The 18,113-nt window shown below is 46.3% G+C and overlaps 1 long non-coding RNA gene across 1 annotated transcript; it reads right to left on the reverse strand.

The window, feature by feature from the left end:
* Positions 1-982: 982 nt before the first annotated feature.
* LOC117884431 lies at positions 983-5,791 on the reverse strand. Its single transcript, XR_004647560.1, has 2 exons — positions 5,622-5,791; positions 983-1,221 (listed from the first exon to the last, which is right to left on the reverse strand). It is a non-coding gene; the product is annotated as an uncharacterized LOC117884431 (long non-coding RNA).
* Between the last annotated feature and the right edge of the window lie 12,322 nt (positions 5,792-18,113).

The raw sequence follows: 18,113 nt of genomic DNA on the forward strand, positions 1-18,113 counted from the left end.
CCAAGCCGTTTCTGTGCAAGCCTTTGTCCTGTTACTCCCTCTTACCCCTCCCACCCCTCCCTTCTGTAGCAGTTACAATTAGAAAAGTTCCCATTCGTCTGCTTATCTTTTGGCCTTGCAAGGCCTGTTTACAGCAGCTGCCTGCTAGAAAAGCTGACCCTTACATTTCTGCTTCAGCATGTAAGCTGTTAGCATAGAAGTAGGTGAGAGTTCACAAGATGGAGTTTTGTAGTTCAGGTAGGCCCAGAGCAGAAGAGCTTCATCGGCACTTTTGGCCTTCCACTCTCCCGAGTTACCTGGTAACTATGCCTAGTGACACCAACAATCCCTCCTTTGAGAACACTCAACAAACCTTTGTCAGAGTTTTCTCATACTCTAAAAACAAAATGCGATTAAGCTCCATACAATCAGGATTATCAATGAGAGAATATAAAGGAACCTCTGGGAAGGGGGAGGTACAAATCTTACATATGAGCACTTTACAGCAAATGAGCAAAAGGAAAAGGACAAAACATATCACAACACCTGTGAGCAAGATGCGAACAATGCTTCCCCCTATACCCTTAGTTCCCCTAAACCAGGTAATCAACCCCAAAGGGAATCCAAAATAGTGGGTTCCCCTTCCTGGGCCTTCCACTGGTTCAAGGCCTGTTTAGCTGACAAGATATGCTTGTTAATATCCTGTGAAAACTCTGGGACATAGGTACAACATTCTTCTCCAATAAGGGCACATACACTGCCCCGTGAAGCTAACACATAATCTAGGGCCTGACGGTTTTGCAAAGCCAGCAGTCGAAGCTGGTACAGCTCAGCACTTATGCGTTTCTCTATGGCCAAGGTATCATTGGCAAAAAACAATGCTCAGGGTTCTTGCGGGGAGTGTGCTGTGGCTGTTTAGAGAGATATCACAAAGCATTCCCAATGACCCTTACTGTCTTTTGAATAACAGCTTAAGTCCCAAATCATCATTAGCAGTCTTCTCAGCAGGCTGGACAGTCCACTGTTCAGGAGCGGGTACTGCTTTCAGTAGAGAGTGATGAAACCAGTTCTTGTGTCCTTTGACCTTTGCCGCTGTGTGGGAAACAAGCAGGATGATGTGGGGTCCCTTCCCACTTCTCTTGGAGGGGCTCGTCCTTCCAGGTCCGCATGAGAACGGAGTCATCAGGTTGCAGGGAGTGGACCGGGGTATCCAGAAGAAGAGGCTGTGAATCTTCGGTGTATCTGTGAAGAAAAGAAAGAACAGCAGACAGAGAGCACATGTACTGAGACAAGAAACCACACCCCATCTCCCACTCCCCTGCCAGAACCGGTGTACCATTCAAAGGCCATGCCCTTCCAAACATAATCTCAAAGGGACTAAGCCCTAACCGACCCTTGGGGAGAGCACGAATGCGGAGTAACACAAGGGGCAAAGCATCAGGCCACTTAAGAGAGGCCTCCTGACAGACCTTTGAGAGGTGTCGCTTGAGTGTCTGATTTGTGCGTTCCACTACTCCACTGGCTTGTGGTCGCCAGGGTGTGTGGAGCTTCCAGGGGATTTGCAGAGCACTTGATATCTTTTGAACAACTTGAGATGTGAAGTGTGTTCCATTATCAGATTCCATCCACTGGGGGAGGCCGAAGCGAGGAATGATCTCCTTGACAAACTTAAGAGCCACTGTCTTGGTAGTGTTGTTACGACATGGGAAGGCCTCAGGCCATCCACTGAATCGATCCACTAAGACGAGGAGGTACCTGTACCCTTGGGTCCTGGGAAACTCAGTAAAGTCTATTTGCCACACTAATCCTGGGCCTGGGGTAGGTTCCAGGGTGGCTGGTGGCACTGCTACTCCTGGTCGAGGGTTGTTTTTTTTGGCAGATTAAACATTCAGCCTGTACCTGTGATGCTAGGGGTTTAAATCTAGAGGTTAGAAAATATTTATTCATAAGCTGGATAAGAGCCTCTCTGCCTGCGTGTGTGGTTTGATGCAGTTTCTGCAACACTGGTCGGATCAGGCCCTTGGGCAGGAGGATTTTCCCTCTGTGGAATAAAGCCATCCCTCTTTTTTCCTGGAGACAGAGCCTGTCAGCCAGGTTTCTGTCATCATGAGAGTACTGAGGAGCTGCAAGCTCACCTACTGGTGGGATAAGGGCATGCATTTGGACATTCTCCTCTGTTGGTGATTTCAGGGTAGCAGCACGCTTGGCTTCCTTGTCTGCTCTGGCATTGCCCTTGGTTACATCTTGATCTTCCCTTTGATGGGCTTTGCAATGTACCACTGCTACTACTGAGGGGAGTTGTACCACTTCTAACAGCCGGAGAATTTGAGACCCATGCTTGACCGGAGAACCTTGGGCTGTTAGCATTCCCCTTTGCTTCCACAAACCAGTGTGAGCATGCAATACCCCAAAAGCATACATTGAGTCAGTAAAGATATTAACCCGTTTGTCTTTTGCCAGCTTGAGTGCACGAGTCAGGGCCACTAGTTCAGCAAGTTAGGCAGATGTCCCTGCCGGTAAACTCTCAGCTTCCACGGTATCATGAAGAGACACAATAGCATAACCTGCCCTCCTTTGCCCATCCACCACAGTACTACTTCCATCTGTATATCATTCCAAGTCAGCATTTGGGAGTGGCTGATCTTTTAAATCTGGGTGGCTAGAGTAGTGGGGCATCTATGATTTCCAGACAGTCATGTTCTTGCTTTTCTGTCTCTGGTAGCAGGGTAGCTGGATTAAGGGAGGGACAGGTTTGCCGGGCAACTTCAGGATTCTCTAACAGCTGTGCCTGGTACCGAGCAACCCAAGCCTGTGTGAGCCAGAGACCACCCTTAGTATCCAGCAGGACTTGAACCATAAGGGGAACATACACTTGCACAGTTCCTCCCAGTGTCAGTTTTTCAGCTTTCCCAAGCACTAGAGCAGTGACTGCGACCGCCCTCAAACAGGCTGGCCATCCCTTTGAAACTTGATCCAGTTGCTTAGAGAAATATGCCACGGGACGTTTCCAGGCACCTAGTAACTGAAATGCCCTGTCCGCTTCTTGGGACCAGTGAAAGGGGTCATGATCCTCTCTCTTAACACATGCATACAGAGGTTTAGCCCACAGTCCACTACCCTGTATCCTCGGAGTCCAATAAAGTTCAGGAGACTCACAGTAGCTCTAAGACAAGGGATCAGACCCACAGCAGCAATTAGCAAATCATCTACCTATTGCAGAAGGAGGGCTTTGTCCTCATTATCCCACTCCTCCAAGTCTCTGGCCAGAGCCTGGCCAAACAGAGTGGGGGAATTTTTAAATCCCTGGGCCAATACTGTCCAGCAAAGCTGCTTCTTAACCCTTCTGTTGTCCTCATTATGCCTTGCAGTATTTTGCAGATCTCACAGTTGCTTGGTCACATTCAGGCCCCCCTTTCTCTTGGTTGTCAGCCAAGTCTTGGCTGTGAACAATGTCCTTGGACTGAGCCTGCTTACTGTATTTTCCTCTCAGTTAACTCATTCTGTGCTCTTTCCTTCTCCCTTTCTCGGCTTCTTCTAACTTCCAAAAGAACCTTCCACTCTTCACTCATACACCTTTTCTCCAACCATTAACACATACACATTACCATTATACATCCTTTCAGTAATATAACTTCTGTACAGCGCTTTGAAACAATAAACCAGGACGAGCACACTCACTTTTGAGGATTCCACTCTACAACCCCTGGTATCCAATAGCTTTCCCTTTTAAACTTGAAATGCCTTCTCTGTCTTCCTCCCTAGCCTTGGCTATAACCTGATTCCGCTCCACTTCAGACAACAAGGTTCTCATAAGTATATTGCAATCATCCCAGTCAGGCTTATGGCTAGCCAGAAACCCTTCAAAGATTGAAATAAACCTGCTTGGATTCGTCGAGAACTCCCCTGCCTCTGCCTGAAAGCAGCTAGATGTACAGGGTTAAAAGCAACATAAGAATACACTGACACAATCTGGGCTGCACGATCCTGGGTTCCTGGATGGGCTACCACATTCTCAGTAATCAACGGATACAATCCCACCGAGGGGATACTCTCTGGAGCCTGTGGGGGTGGAGGAGCCGAAGGGGACACCGATTCTGCCATTACAACAGTGGGAGGGTTCTGGGGTTTAGCAGCCGTTACTACCGAGCCTGTCGGAGTCAAATGGCACTTGAGCAAAATATCAGTTCTATCTCTTAACACCATAAACGTATACGCATAGAGATGTTCATTCCATTTACCTGTTCTCTGACAAAACAAAAGCAACTGAAGGATTGTGTTGTAATTGAGTGATCCTTCCGGTGGCCACCTTTCTCGGCACTCTAGCTGATACTGAAGCCAATCAACTGTACAGAACCTTTTCAATTTACTTTTAATCAACTGGTCAGATCCAGACACTTTCCAGTTCCCCAGAATGCATTCTAGGGGTGTACACTGTACCCTGCCGGCTGTACTCTGTTTCTGCCCCATAGGGAGTGTGACAATGCGGTTCTGGTGGAACCCAACTGAGAGTGCCAACTCAGGACAAATTGCTCAAATAGGGCAGTTACAGCCCAAGGCTGGCGTTTTTTTCCACCTCTAAGGCAAACCAAACCATCCAGACTAGGAGAACTTCGGTCTCACCCCCTGGCTAACCGCAAGTCTCACAAGCAATCTCCTTAGACACACCAGTTTCCCAGTATTACCACCAGTGCCACTCGTTATGGAGTCAAATGGTTATGAAAACCAATACCCCAGTTAAAGAAAAAGGTTCTCCTGATCCCAAAGGACCAAGCCCCAGACCCAGGTCAATATACAAATCAGATCTTACCCACAAATCATACTGTTACCAATCCTTTAGAATCTAAAATCTAAAGGTTTATTCATAAAAGGAAAAAGATAGAGATGAGAGTTAGAATTGGTTAAATGGAATCAATTACATACAGTAATGGCAAAGTTCTTGGTTCAGGCTTGCAGCAGCAATGGAATAAACTGCAGGTTCAAATCAAGTCTCTGGAATACATCCCCCGCTGGGATGGGTCCTCAGTCCTTTGTTCAAAGCTTCAGCTTGTAGCAAAGTTCCTCTAGAGATATGAGGCAGGATTGAAGACAAGATGGAGATGAGGCATCAGCCTTATATAGTCTTTTCCAGGTGTAAGAACACCTTTGTTCTTACCGTGGAAAATTACAGCAAAATGGAGTCTGGAGTCACATGGGCCAGTCCCTGCATACTTTGCTGAGTTACAAGGCGTATCTGCCTTCTCTCAATGGGTCCATTGTATAGCTGATGGTCCTTAATGGGCCATCAAGCATGCTAGGCAGAGCTAACACCATGTTGTCTGGGATGTCACCCAGCAGCATAGCATAAGTTTGAAATGCAGATAGTATAGAGCCAATATTCCTAACTTCAACCACAAAATTGATACATACATATAGACAGCATAATTATAACCAGTAAACCACAACCTTGTCTTAGACACCCCATTTGACCCCCTTTATACAAGATCTGGGTGCCACTACAGGACCTTGGTTGCAACAATGATCTATATGGTCCCAAAGTATATCAATAACGTCACAGGGAGACACTGGGCATCCCCAGGTCAAAACAGGTAGACACTGGGCGTCCCCAGGTCACAACAGATAAGTCCCCACTGGACTGTTCCTACCTTATCCAAGGGTCCGGTTCTGCACCGTCGCCCTATCCACGGGACCCGTTCCCCACCGTTGTCCGCAGCTGCTTCTCCACTGTCTAAGTGCGTTGCACCGTTGTGCCCTCTGGGGTCGAGCAAACCACGTCTCCGCTGAGGCCCCCGATGAAGTCACCGGTGTGCGCTGGGCGTTGGGCATCGCTGTAATCCATCGGCCGCCAGGAGGGATCCGGGCAAGGCTAAATTTCAGCCTCGAGCCCCACGTTGGGCGCCAAAACTGTTGCCTGCCCAGAATGGGCCCCGAGATGGCAAACAGGGGTTCGTTGCCCGGTGTGCTTGGCACCAATAAAGATACCAAGGGGAGAAAGCAAGCCAAGTTTATTTCAGAGCTCTGAAATGGCACTAGGAGACCAGCATGTCTGAAATCAAGTGCAACAAATACAAACAAATTTTCCCTTTTATAAACCAAGCCGTTTCTGTGCAAGCCTTTGTCCTGTTACTCCCTCTTACCCCTCCCACCCCTCCCTTCTGTAGCAGTTACAATTAGAAAAGTTCCCATTCGTCTGCTTATCTTTCGGCCTTGCAAGGCCTGTTTACAGCAGCTGCTTGCTAGAAAAGCTGACCCTTACATTTCTGCTTCAGCATGTAAGTAGTTAGCATAGAAGTAGGTGAGAGTTCACAAGATGGGGTTTTGTGGTTCAGGTAGGCCCAGAGCAGAAGAGCTTCATCGGCACTTTTGGCCTTCCACTCTCCCGAGTTACCTGGTAACTATGCCTAGTGACACCAACATCAGCAATAGCAAGAGCCCAGAGGCTAACTGGACAAGTAGGTCACTACACAGGGCCTGAGAAGCCAGGGTAGAGTCAGCATGGACTCGTAACAAGGGATGCATTTATCACAGGGGAGAGCCATGACTGCTAATACAAACAGGCTGCTGACCCACGGCCATTCCACACAGCCCAGCCTAAATCTACAGATCTATGTACACAGACAGGCACTGAGATGCCAATTCCTGGTGGCTGAACAACAATCCTTTGTTCTCCCCGGCCCAGCACAGCCAAGTTTTCAGTCAACACACAACCCCAAAAATGTGCCTGGCCATTCACTACGGTGGTGCCCATCCCACTGCCAAAGGACAAAGCCATTCTTGCACGGGTGGTTCTGCGGAGGGATTTCCGCGGTGGAGAGGGGGAGGAAGCATTTGCTAGTGCTTGAAGCAGGGGGTGAGGGCTCCTGGCTTCCATCCCTGCCTCTACTGCTGACTGCTGCTGAGCAAACATTAAGGATAAGATTGCACGTGGAGCCCTCATTCACACTAGTGAGCGCATACTCACAGGACTAACTAGCCCTCTGCTTGCCCCTCTAAGATGGGGGTGATCCAAAAATACATATAGCAATAAGTATGTGCTAGGTACAATGAGCTACATACTATCCAAAAACAGAACACAGCCCAGCCCTCCCCCACCTAACCCTCTGAGGAGGGTTGGTCGGCTCATCTGAGTAATGCTGGGAAAGTTGCTTTGAGATCTTTGGACAAAAGAGGTTCTAGAAAGCATTCTAGTTTGTGGGAGGGGCAGGGGGTGAGGAAGACAAACACCCTATCGTCCCCTCCTCCATGCCATCTCAGCATTGGCTCCCACGACTATCACAGCTCATTGTTATTGTAGTAGCAGCAGCAGCAGCAATATTACCATAGACCCTAGGAGTCTCAGACATGGACCAGGACCTCAGTGTGCTATATGCTGTTCACACACACACACACCAAAAAGACATCCCTTCCCCAAAGAGCTACAATCTACGTGTCAAACAAGAGACAACAGATGGCTACAGACACACCGACGGGGGAGAACAAGGACACTCCATTGGGATTACTCACCTGAGCAAACTTACTTGTGTGCTTACACATTTGCATGTTTGGGGCCACAAAGAGCACGTCTAGCTTGAAAAAATACACCATGTTTTAATATGCCCAATGGTCATGTTCAGCATTAGGCTCCACCCTTTTTTTGTCAGAATAAAGATTGGTGTTGACCCAATCAGAAAGCCAGCAGCAGATAGGACGCAGATCTCCTTATTTCCAGGCCTGCTTCTGTTTCCAACCTCCCATTGCGTTATTTGTTTCTAACCTACCTTTGCATTATTTCTGTCTTCACCTCCTAATATAGTGTCATCTGTAAATGCCATTAATATGCTGTTTACTCCCTCGCCCGGCTCATTAATGAAGATATTACATAAAATCAGACTGAACACCAACCCCTGTGGCATGCCATTGTATAAACACCTCTTTTAGAATTTCCAAGCAACCTCTTATGCATGAAGGACTGTTGTCTTGAGGTGTCCATAGCCATTAGAGCTAATAACTTCACCTGTCACCGTTTATTTGCAGTGAACCCCATGAGGAAAAACCACCAACTGTACTGATAGTTTATAAAGTAAAAATGAGAGTGAATGTCACATAGGATGTGTATTTGCATTTAGTTGGGATATATGTTAATTCTGTGTGATAAAATATCTGCATGGTTGCAATTCTGATACAGATTTCTTCCTCACTTCCTGTCCTAAACTGTTCTGTAGCTTTGTTGTGTGATGTTAAAAATATGTTCTACCCTAGAGGTGGCTGCACTTCAGTCATAGGTGAAGTGTAATGGACTGTTTGCAATAAACTATGGCAGTGTAGCAGGTTGTAAGCAACTGCCCCCAGGCGGATAGAATCAGAATCACTCAAGTGTGTGACATAGGCCCTATACTGCAAACAGGTTCTGTTTTTGGCTCAAGTGGCAGGGCCAGTATATGATGTACAGGCCCGCACTCTGGCAGGAAGGAGGCAGCAGTGTAGCAAAGTATCAGAGTAATATTAAAGGAGGAACTTCCTGGCCCTCATGGGCAACAAATGTCAGAGTGTAAGAGATGGCTTACATCCACCATTTACATCAGATACTGAACATGAGCTACTTCAGTGACTAGCTGAGTTATTACAGGGGCATCTAATGCACTGACCTGTCACCTCTGGTGAAGGGGGTTTGAAAGCAAGCTGAAGTGAGTTTGATGAGTCTCATTCCTGCATGGCATTTCAGTACAAGCTGACATTCTTTGCTTAGAAGAGGCTCCAGGGCTGCAATAGCAGAAGGTGCTGGAGAAGTGCATTGGAGAAGTGGTGCTGGGGTTGCCAGGGATGGGGCAGTATGGGGTGGCCTAGGCCAGGACTGTGGTGCATAGGCAGAGCAGTATGTGAACAGCACACCTACCTCCCCTTTCTCACCCTGATACTGGTGCACTATTTCATGAGCACCAATTTCACCAGAACATTAAATAAAGAGCACTGATTTCTTTGGGACTTCTTGAGTATTAAAAAGCTAACAATTTGGCTCCAGCCTCTTCTTTACGGGCAGGGCAGGAGAAGGTTTCATCTTCTTTTGAACCAAAATATGGGGAAAGGGGCAGATTTGTCATTATAACAGATTGATCCAGCAGGCCAACAGGGGAAAGCACAAACCATTTATTATTGAAAATGGATCGTGCTATCACAGCAGATGCCTGAAATTATTTCAATTGAATATTATGTTTCATTAGCTGTAAAAGATATAATTAATAAACTTTCCCCTTTGTTTTTTATTAAGTCTTGCTGCAAAGAACTTATTACAGAAATAAATCTCTCCAGCAGCAAATGTCAACAGAGGGAGGTTTGTGTGTGTTGGTTTCCTTATAGGAAGCTGAATTATTATGGAGAAACAATAGTTTCTCCGTAGTAAAGGTTGCTGCCAGATTCCATTATAAGCCACATATTTAGCACCCTTAGCCCCAAAATTTTGGTTGGCAAAATTGATTTGGTCTGAATATATCCAGGCTTTTTCTAAAGGCAAAGGATTTTTTACATTTATTTTTTCAAGTTTAGAGAAAATTGCTGAGCAGTTTGTGAGTTACAGACCATTAAAAAAAACCTCACTAGCTATAAACTGCTCAGCAACAGCACCAGTGTTAGGATGTAACCCAGGCTCTATTATAACCCCCATAATCATTGCCCCTTACAATGTTACACAGGAAAAGTATGGCTGTGATTTACGTTCAGTGCACATTAGAAATGTTTTGATTTTGGAAGTTTGATGATAATTGCCCAAACCGTTTCAATTATGGAGGCTTCAAAGTGACACTTCTTGAAAATTTTACTCCAAATGTAAAATTTTACTTATGCTAACTAAGGCTGTGTCTACACTTTTACCTCAAGTTAATTGATTGGCAGCTAACTCAAGGCAGTGAACATGTTTGTTCAAGCTGGTCTGGACACTCCACACTGTTTTTGTACTAGGCTATAAATGTTTGTAATTTACCCTAGGCGCGATCCAACTGACATCACAGGAACCAAAGTGACCACAGGCAGCGCTGCATGCAGGGGGAGGAGGAAACCCAGATACAGATGGACTTCCTCCTGGTGGGAGGCAGGAGAGAGAGAAGACAGAGGGACACAGAGCCCTGCACGTGTGCACAGACATCGGCACATGCACACTTATGGTATGGGGAGGCAGAGGGAGGAAACAAGCACATCTGTGAAGCCTGCACCTTGTCCCTGCAATTTTGGGGTTAAAGAAATTACTCCACTCATCCCATCCCCCCCACTTTTTTGTAGTTGCACCTATGCAAGAGGGCAGAGTTAAGGTTGCCTCATTCAGCTTAATTTGGATTTTCTAACTTTTGCCATTTTAATTCTCCTTTAATACTACATATAAAATGTATAGGCATGATCTATCTATTGTACATTCAGTGTCTATCTCTTCATCCTCATTCATACTTTATTTATGTAAGCCTTCCTGTTAAGTTAGCACTTACTGGGGGACTGGATGTCTCAGGGCAATGCTAATAGATTACGGAGCCTTTCACCGGTAGGTTGCCAGTTTGAATATAGCTCAGCTCAGTAGAGATTGAAAGTATTTCCCATCTAATGGATTTTTAGAGGCCCCTATGTGAGATGAGTTTGGTGGGTCTCATTTCTAGCTCTCCCATCATAAACTCAACACCACTTTTTGCACCCATTGGATGACTTAGCAGAGAGGCCAAGAACTGCATGGGCCATGGAGACCAAACTATGCTTGCTACCCCCGAGGAAGTGTCCCCACCCCATCTCGGGGTTGAGGCAAGCTGGCAGGGTAATGTGTGTGAGAACCTTGTCCTGCTGCTGCCTAGATAAACAGAGGGCTCCATTCACCATGGCTGTCCATGCCAACCTTCTTCAGCATTAAAAACAACAAATCTATGGTTATAATGGCAATTATTTTCAAATATCCAAATTAGCTGATTACATCATTTGCAACAGCCACTAATATAGCTACATTTTCTCTTCAACCAGTCAGTTTCCCCCCACCCCCTTCATCCTTAATTGTGTCATTTTCTAATTTTTGAGTGCTTGACTTTGCAACCTGAATGTTCTTTTAACATAGGTGGGGGGGGGGTGCATGTGCACACACACATGTGCAATTGCCTAGGTTTTTAAAAAAAGAAAACTGAAAAAAAAATCAGAAATTCCATCATGTGGCATTATATTGACACCCACATGGTTCATCAGCAGCTCCCAAGTCCCAGGCTCCCTCTCCAGGGTCCTCATCTAATCTCATTCTTCCCACCCGCTCCAGTTCCTTACTCCAGTCCCAGTCTTTCCCACATAACTCAGCTACTTGTAAAATCTGTTACCTCCATCCCATTTCCCCCACCTACTGTTTCCCAGTCCCAGTCTTCCCCTGGCTCCCAGTCTCCTTGCCCAACAAGAATCAGTTTCTCACCCCAACTCCCTAGCTCCTAGACTCATTTTCTCTTCTCTCTTTGTCCCTGTCTCATCAGTCTCCTTGACCTGATCTATTCCTTCCCCTATCCAGCTCTTGCCCCTTTGCATTTGAGTCAGGTGCCTTCTTCCACCACACTGCCTGGGTCCAGAAGGGTGGGTCTATGAGAGCACAGGAAGGAGAGGCCCCCTGCTCTCAGCTCCGGTGCCTGATTGCACCCCAGCCCAGAGCAGCAGCGTGGAGATGGAGCATGCTCAATTGCACATGTGTTGTCCGATCACATTTCGGAGCTATGAAGGGATGGAGCATGTTCAGCAAGGGCTGAATCATTGGCGATCTTAGCTATTCAATTCTAAGACATCTCCACTGAGCATGTATGAACTGAAATTTTTCCAGACTTATAAGTTAGCAAAATTTGCACAGGAATAGCCAATGCACAACCCTCACATAAAGGCCACCGCTGTGCCAAATTTCAAATCCCTATTCCACAGCCTGGGGGCACCACAGCTTTGCAAAGAAAAAGTTACCAAATTTTTTTAAATGGCAAAACAATGTGTTTGCCCCTAGCCTTATCCTCAGAAACATCTGAGCCATTTCCACAGAAACTTTCTGGAAATTTTCAGCCTGAGGCAGACACCTAGCATGGGAAAATTCAGCCCAACCAGTTAAAATTTGGCAAAATTAAGCAACTGGCCAAAGGTCTTAAAATGGGAATTGTTGGACATCCTTAATAAAAGCAGTGCTTTCAACCCTGCCTGTGATGTACATACACATAAATACATAACCTACACATTTATACACACGTATATCTATTGATTTTATAGATAGTAATTCCACCAAAATAGCAAATATATTATGATCAGCCTATCTCTAGGGTTTAAACCACCTGGTTATTGGCAGGTACTGTTGTTCTCCTAACAAACCCCTGGATAGATCGTTGTGGCTGTAGAGAAACGCAGCTGAAATAGCCTTACACTGTCAGTAGCAATCTGTCACTTCATGTATCTTATCCTGCTTCTTACAGCACAAAAGCATTGGAGCTGTTAGAAGAAAGGTCATTTTGCAGGTATTCTGTGCTATTCTCTTTATTTGTGGGGACACGTGGCCAGCCCGGGGAGCTGCCTGGATACTGCAGGATGAATTTCATGTTCACATGTGCATCACTGTAATTTAAGATGCGGGAAGATTTCCATTACAAACCCTGTTTTTTCCCCAAGATTTATATTGCAGATATTTGAATTCATTTTGGGCCTAAACCTCACTGTGTAATTTCTCTTCCAGGGAGCCGCTATTTTTCTTGCAAAATGCACATAGCCAGCTCAGCCTTTTTGTTACAAGATGGTGAAGGAAATCGCTTTCACACATGAGCCTGTAAAGCATGCCCAAAAAAGCCACTGAAAATAAGCTACATTTTAGAAATTAATTTGTCTGAATTTATTGTCAATTAATGAAGTTCCAGCAAACCTCTAACACAATAATCGTATGCTAGCTTGCCTCTATGTTAACTGTAGGTAGATCATTGATACCTTATGACATTAAGGGCAATAGCAAAATTAGAGACATTATGAACCCAGATCCCCTTATGGCTAAGCACTGACTGTCTCTTTATTAATTCCTTCACCTCCATCAGCCTGATGGAAGGGAAATCACCCCAGAAGACAGACCTGTTCACATATGCATGCGGTAGCCAGCCCTCCACAGCGCACTAATCTGTTTATGACTTAGTCTGGTCTAGCAAATCAGTTGGTTTATTTTTGTTAAATCTTCATCGATTTTACTTTGACGTAGTCCAATAAAACATTGACAGAAGCAATTTATGTTGGCTTGTGGCTCTAGTTACAGCCAACCTCCATGGCATAGTTAAAGAAGTGTTAAGCATTCTGTTGCTAACATACAGATTAGCCTTTTAACCAAGCATACTGATAATTGGTTGGTGAAATCTAAGTAGAGAACTCACAACCAATTTGGGGTTTGTGCCCTGGCTCCTAACTGTATTATGAATACAGTATTATGTTCCCTGAGGGTGGTATTCACACTCAAGTTACTTCGGGCAGTGTTACAAGACCCCTTCTCCTTCCTGGCTTGTGATTTACATAGTCACAATTTATACAGAGGCTGACAATACAAGAGTTCAAATGTTACCTTACAATATGGATACAAATGTTATGAGATTAATGCTGCAGCAACTCACAAGCATTCAATAAAGTCTAAATACATTCTTATAATTCCAATCCCTATTTTAACAACACTAGGGGAGAGAGATAGCTCAGTGGTTTGAGCATTGGCCTGCTAAACCCAGCATTGTATCAGAGGGGTAGCCATGTTAGTCTGAATCTGTAAAAAGCAACAGAAGGTCCTGTGGCACCTTTGAGACTAACAGAAGTTAGTCTCAAAGGTGCCACAGGACCCTCTGTTGCTTTTTACAAACCCAGCATTGTGAGTTTAATCCTTGAGGGGGCTACTTAGGGATCTAGGGCAAAAATCAGTACTTGGTCCTACTAGTGAAGGCATGGGGCTGGACTTGATGACCTTTCAGGGTCACTTCTAATTCTAGGAGATAGGATATCTCCATTTATTATTATAGCACACAGCTGAGCCAGACTGATTCCAGCTACATATTTGTCAGTGCTCAGGTGAGACCAGCTAACACCTGGTCTGCCAGCATGTGTAACCACTAGGTGAACTAGGCGGCCATTTACGGTGCCAAGATTTGGCGGCACCAAAAAGCGGTGCCCCAAAATTTTTTTTTACACTACAGTGCAGTCACATCTTACGCGGGGGTTAGGTTCTAAGGTCAGAGCGTAAGAGGAAAATCGCATATAGTGAAAATTACCATAAAGTACAGTACACACAGTATACACTAGAACAGGGGTCCTCAACCTACGGCATGCATGCCAAAGGTGGCACGCGAGCCAATTTTTTTTTAATGGTAGGCTGCGGGTCCCAGCCACCGGCCCTGCTCAGCCCACTCAGCCCACTGCCAGACGGGGTCCCAGCCGGTCACTCCGCTCAGCCTCCTGCCGGCCTGAGTGAACGGTCTGGGGTTCCGTTCACCCAGTCTTCCGTCCGTCGGCCTGTGGTTCTGTTCACGGGCTGAGCGAGGCTGGCGGCTGGGACCCTGGCTGACAGGAGCCGGCGGACGGAACCCCAGACTGAGCAGTTCAGCCTGCTCCTGGTCTAGGGTCTCGGCCGCCAGCCCGCTCAGCCCACTGCCGGCCCCACTCAGCCCGCTACCGGCTGAGTGAACGGAACCCCAGGCCGGCAGCGGGCTCAGCGGTGGCCGGGACCCGCAGCCTGCCATTAAAAAAAAATCGGCTCTTGTGCCACCTTTGGCACACGTGCCGTAGGTTGAGGACAGCTGTTCTAGTGCATACACAGCATACTGTGTCTACTGTACTTTATGGTAATTTTCCCTATAAACGATTTTCCTCTTACGCACTGACCTTAGAATCTAACCCCCATGTAAGGTGTGACTCCACTGTATTCATTTTTGAAAGTTTATAATAAGCGATGTTCTGGGGAGGAGGGGGGTGGGAAGGCGCAAGGTGGAAGTTTTGCCTAGGGCGCAAAATATCCTTGCACCAGCCCTGGCCAGCATCCCAACTCTATTCACCATTGGTCACCGACTCCCAAAGGGAAGGCCAGCAAACACTAAACCCAGTCACACCAGCTAGGTTGACCCACAGGATGCTGCAACCCAGGACCCAGTCTAGGAGCGGAAGTGTCACTGGGTGCTCCCTAAGCTACCCAGTGTGATGAACTGCCTAGCCCATTTACATAGTCTCTTCTTCATGACCTACAGAGTGCATTTCCTTTCCGCAGGTATACTTTTAATCAGATTCCAAGCATTGCAGAACATAGCACAGACCTGTCAGGAAGAACCTTCCACCCAGCTTTCTCTACCACATCCAGCTCACTCTCCCTTACTTCCTGTTCCTGCCAATCATATAGCTCTGTTATTGAACTAATTACCTCATTAGCCCAGTCATTGCCCACAAGTGTCAAGAATCCTCACCTAACAGGTTGAGTCCAGCTGAGCCTGTAATCTTCTCTGTTACAAAATTACCTAAGTGACCATGATGTTACAACCAGCACTATGTGTCACAGAGAGTCACCTAATTCCACCCCAGAAGAGCTAACCACACCAGGCCTGTCTCCTATGGGGGTGCACTCAGAGAGGGGTTGGAGGTGCATCCAACTTTGTAACCATGACAATGATGCAACATGGCCAATTTGTTCAAAGTGGAATCCCTAATTACACCACATCATAAGTGGTGGCGGTGGTGAGTTTCTGATATTTTCAGAAACCAAATTAAATAGGTCCAATTTATTTAGATTTAAATCACACCTGAAGCTGAATGTGAAGGAAGCGACTCACTCTGGAAAGAGCTGTCATTCATACTGGCAAATAAACAACCCCTCCTACAACCCTCAATCTTCCCCCTGCTTCCCTGCCCCTCCCAATAAGGACATCATGCCACCCTTAGGTCATGGCTAGCATCCAGACACACCCCAAACCATGATGTTCCAGCTGGTCTCCAAAACATGGAAATCTTTTAGTGCCTCCCCACCCCCTGGCCATTCTACCAGCCTCACGTTCCAGATCTCAGGGAGAATTTTGCCCAAGTAAAAAGTGCAGGATCAATATTTTCTAATATGGCTAAAAAAGGGACACTATAAACTTGATTTTTTTTAAAATTGACTAATTTTTTTTTTTAAATTCCACACCTGGCAGCAAAATTTTAAATAAAAATGCTTTACAAAAATGTAAGGGTTTTTCTATTCCCCTGTTGATTCTTTACAAGGTTTCTTTTAGCAAGGGAAAAATCTGACTCTCAAAGGCTTGGATCCCACAAATGCCTATGCACTCTCGGGTATCTATGCAACGTGACTACTCACTTGTATTAATGGTTGTAGGATTGCGGCCTAGCCAATTATACAGGGAAACAGTGAAACAGACTATTTCCAAAATGCTGTCCAACGAACAAGAGGAAACAAACGGAAAATATATATTAATTCTTTCAGTATTAGTCACATTAGGAGTTTGATGCAATGGTACCATGCTTTTCAGGCAGAAATATGATTTTTCAAGATGGTGGTGGCCCTTTGATTCATTAATTTTTCCAATTTGTAAGACGTGCCGATTGCTGCCAGTGGGAGCACGTACCTCAGTGAGAAAGCCACACTAATTAAAGCAGTACCTCACTGACAAAATGTTAGCTCCAAAAGAAATGCAAAAAGAAATTGCTCTTCATTGAAGAATGATTGTAAATGCCATTCACAAAGGACTAACTGGTCATGCAAACATGGTAGCTGTTCTCAGAAACCAGTCTCATTCATTAGAATTCAGGAAGGCTGCAGTATTCCCAGGTATGACGGCTTCAGCCAAGGATTGCAATGCATACTTTTAAACTAGCAACACTAAAGACAAGAATACTTGTTCTTAGGGGAAAAAGTCACTTTCCCTGGCTGCTGCAATTCAGTTCCAGTGGTGTTCCGATGCTTTGTTTATGGAGTTACTGGGTGAGGGTCTATGCTGCACCCACTGGGAAGCGGAGACTAAGGTTATGTTAAGCCACACTTGCACCCTCCCATTTCTAGGCTGCTCCCAAATCCAAAGTGATTCCCATGTAATCCAGTTAACCAGGAGGCTGTCTACATTACAGCAGGGTAGGTCAGAATCTCTGGGGGGGGCTACATGCGTTCTCCCTGAGCCAGATCCAGGGCTCTTAAAGCCCCTTTATGGCACTCCAGGCCCTTTGCCCAGCATAAAGGGCCCAGAGCAGGGGTGACCCACTCACCCATTGAGGGGGGAGGGATAGCTTAGTGGTTTGAGCATTGCCTTGCTAAACCCAGCATTGTGAGTTCAATCCTTAAAGGGGCCATTAGGGATCTGGGGCAAAAATCTGTCTGGGGATTGGTCCTGTTTTGAGCAGGGGATTGGACTAGATAACCTCCCAAGGTCTCTGATATTCTATGATATGTCTCTAATGCATTTTTAAACCCCACAACAATGAGTCCAAGAACCCATATCTATAAACTTGGGCTCACGCTACAGCACCAAGAACAGCTATGCAGATGTTGTGGCTTGGGTTCTGAAGCCTACCTCTCATTCCCTGGGTTCAGAGCCTGAGCCCAAACGCCTACACAGCTGTTTTTAACACCGCAGCTCAAGTCCTGTAAGCTCAAGTCTATAGATCTGGGCTCTGAGACTTGCTACTGCAGGCTTTAAAATGCAGTGTAGACATGCCATAAGCCTATTACTCCTGGGGGAATTCTGTGCCACTGCGCAATGCAGAATTTTGCAGAAATTAATGCTGTGTGCACAGAATTTCCTTTCCCCCACAGAAATGGGCTTCAGTGCAGCTGGCCGCCACTAGGGGCTGCTGGACTGAGCTCACAAATAGAAGACACTGCTGGGGGGGGAAGTGAGGGAGCTAGAGGGTTCCCGGTAGTTGCAGTTCCCCACATGCCCTGAGGGAAGGAGACAGCGGCATGCAGGAAACTCCACACAAGCCCAGGATCAAGCATCAGGCTGTTTCTCCCCCTGGATCTCTGGACTCTGGGAGGGAGAGGAGGGAGTGTCTGGGCTTTTGGGGTAGGGGGTGCAGGTATCTGGGCAAGGGGGGCCTGCAGCTGGGCTCTGGGGGCAGGGGGTGCAGGTTTCTTGGCCATGGGGGCCCCATGACAGGGCTCTGGAGGAGGACAGGGTTTGGGGGGCACTGCATCTGGGCTCCGGGGG

Source organism: Trachemys scripta, chromosome 10 (genome assembly GCF_013100865.1).
Source record: "Trachemys scripta elegans isolate TJP31775 chromosome 10, CAS_Tse_1.0, whole genome shotgun sequence".
Taxonomy (NCBI): Eukaryota; Metazoa; Chordata; order Testudines; family Emydidae; genus Trachemys; species Trachemys scripta.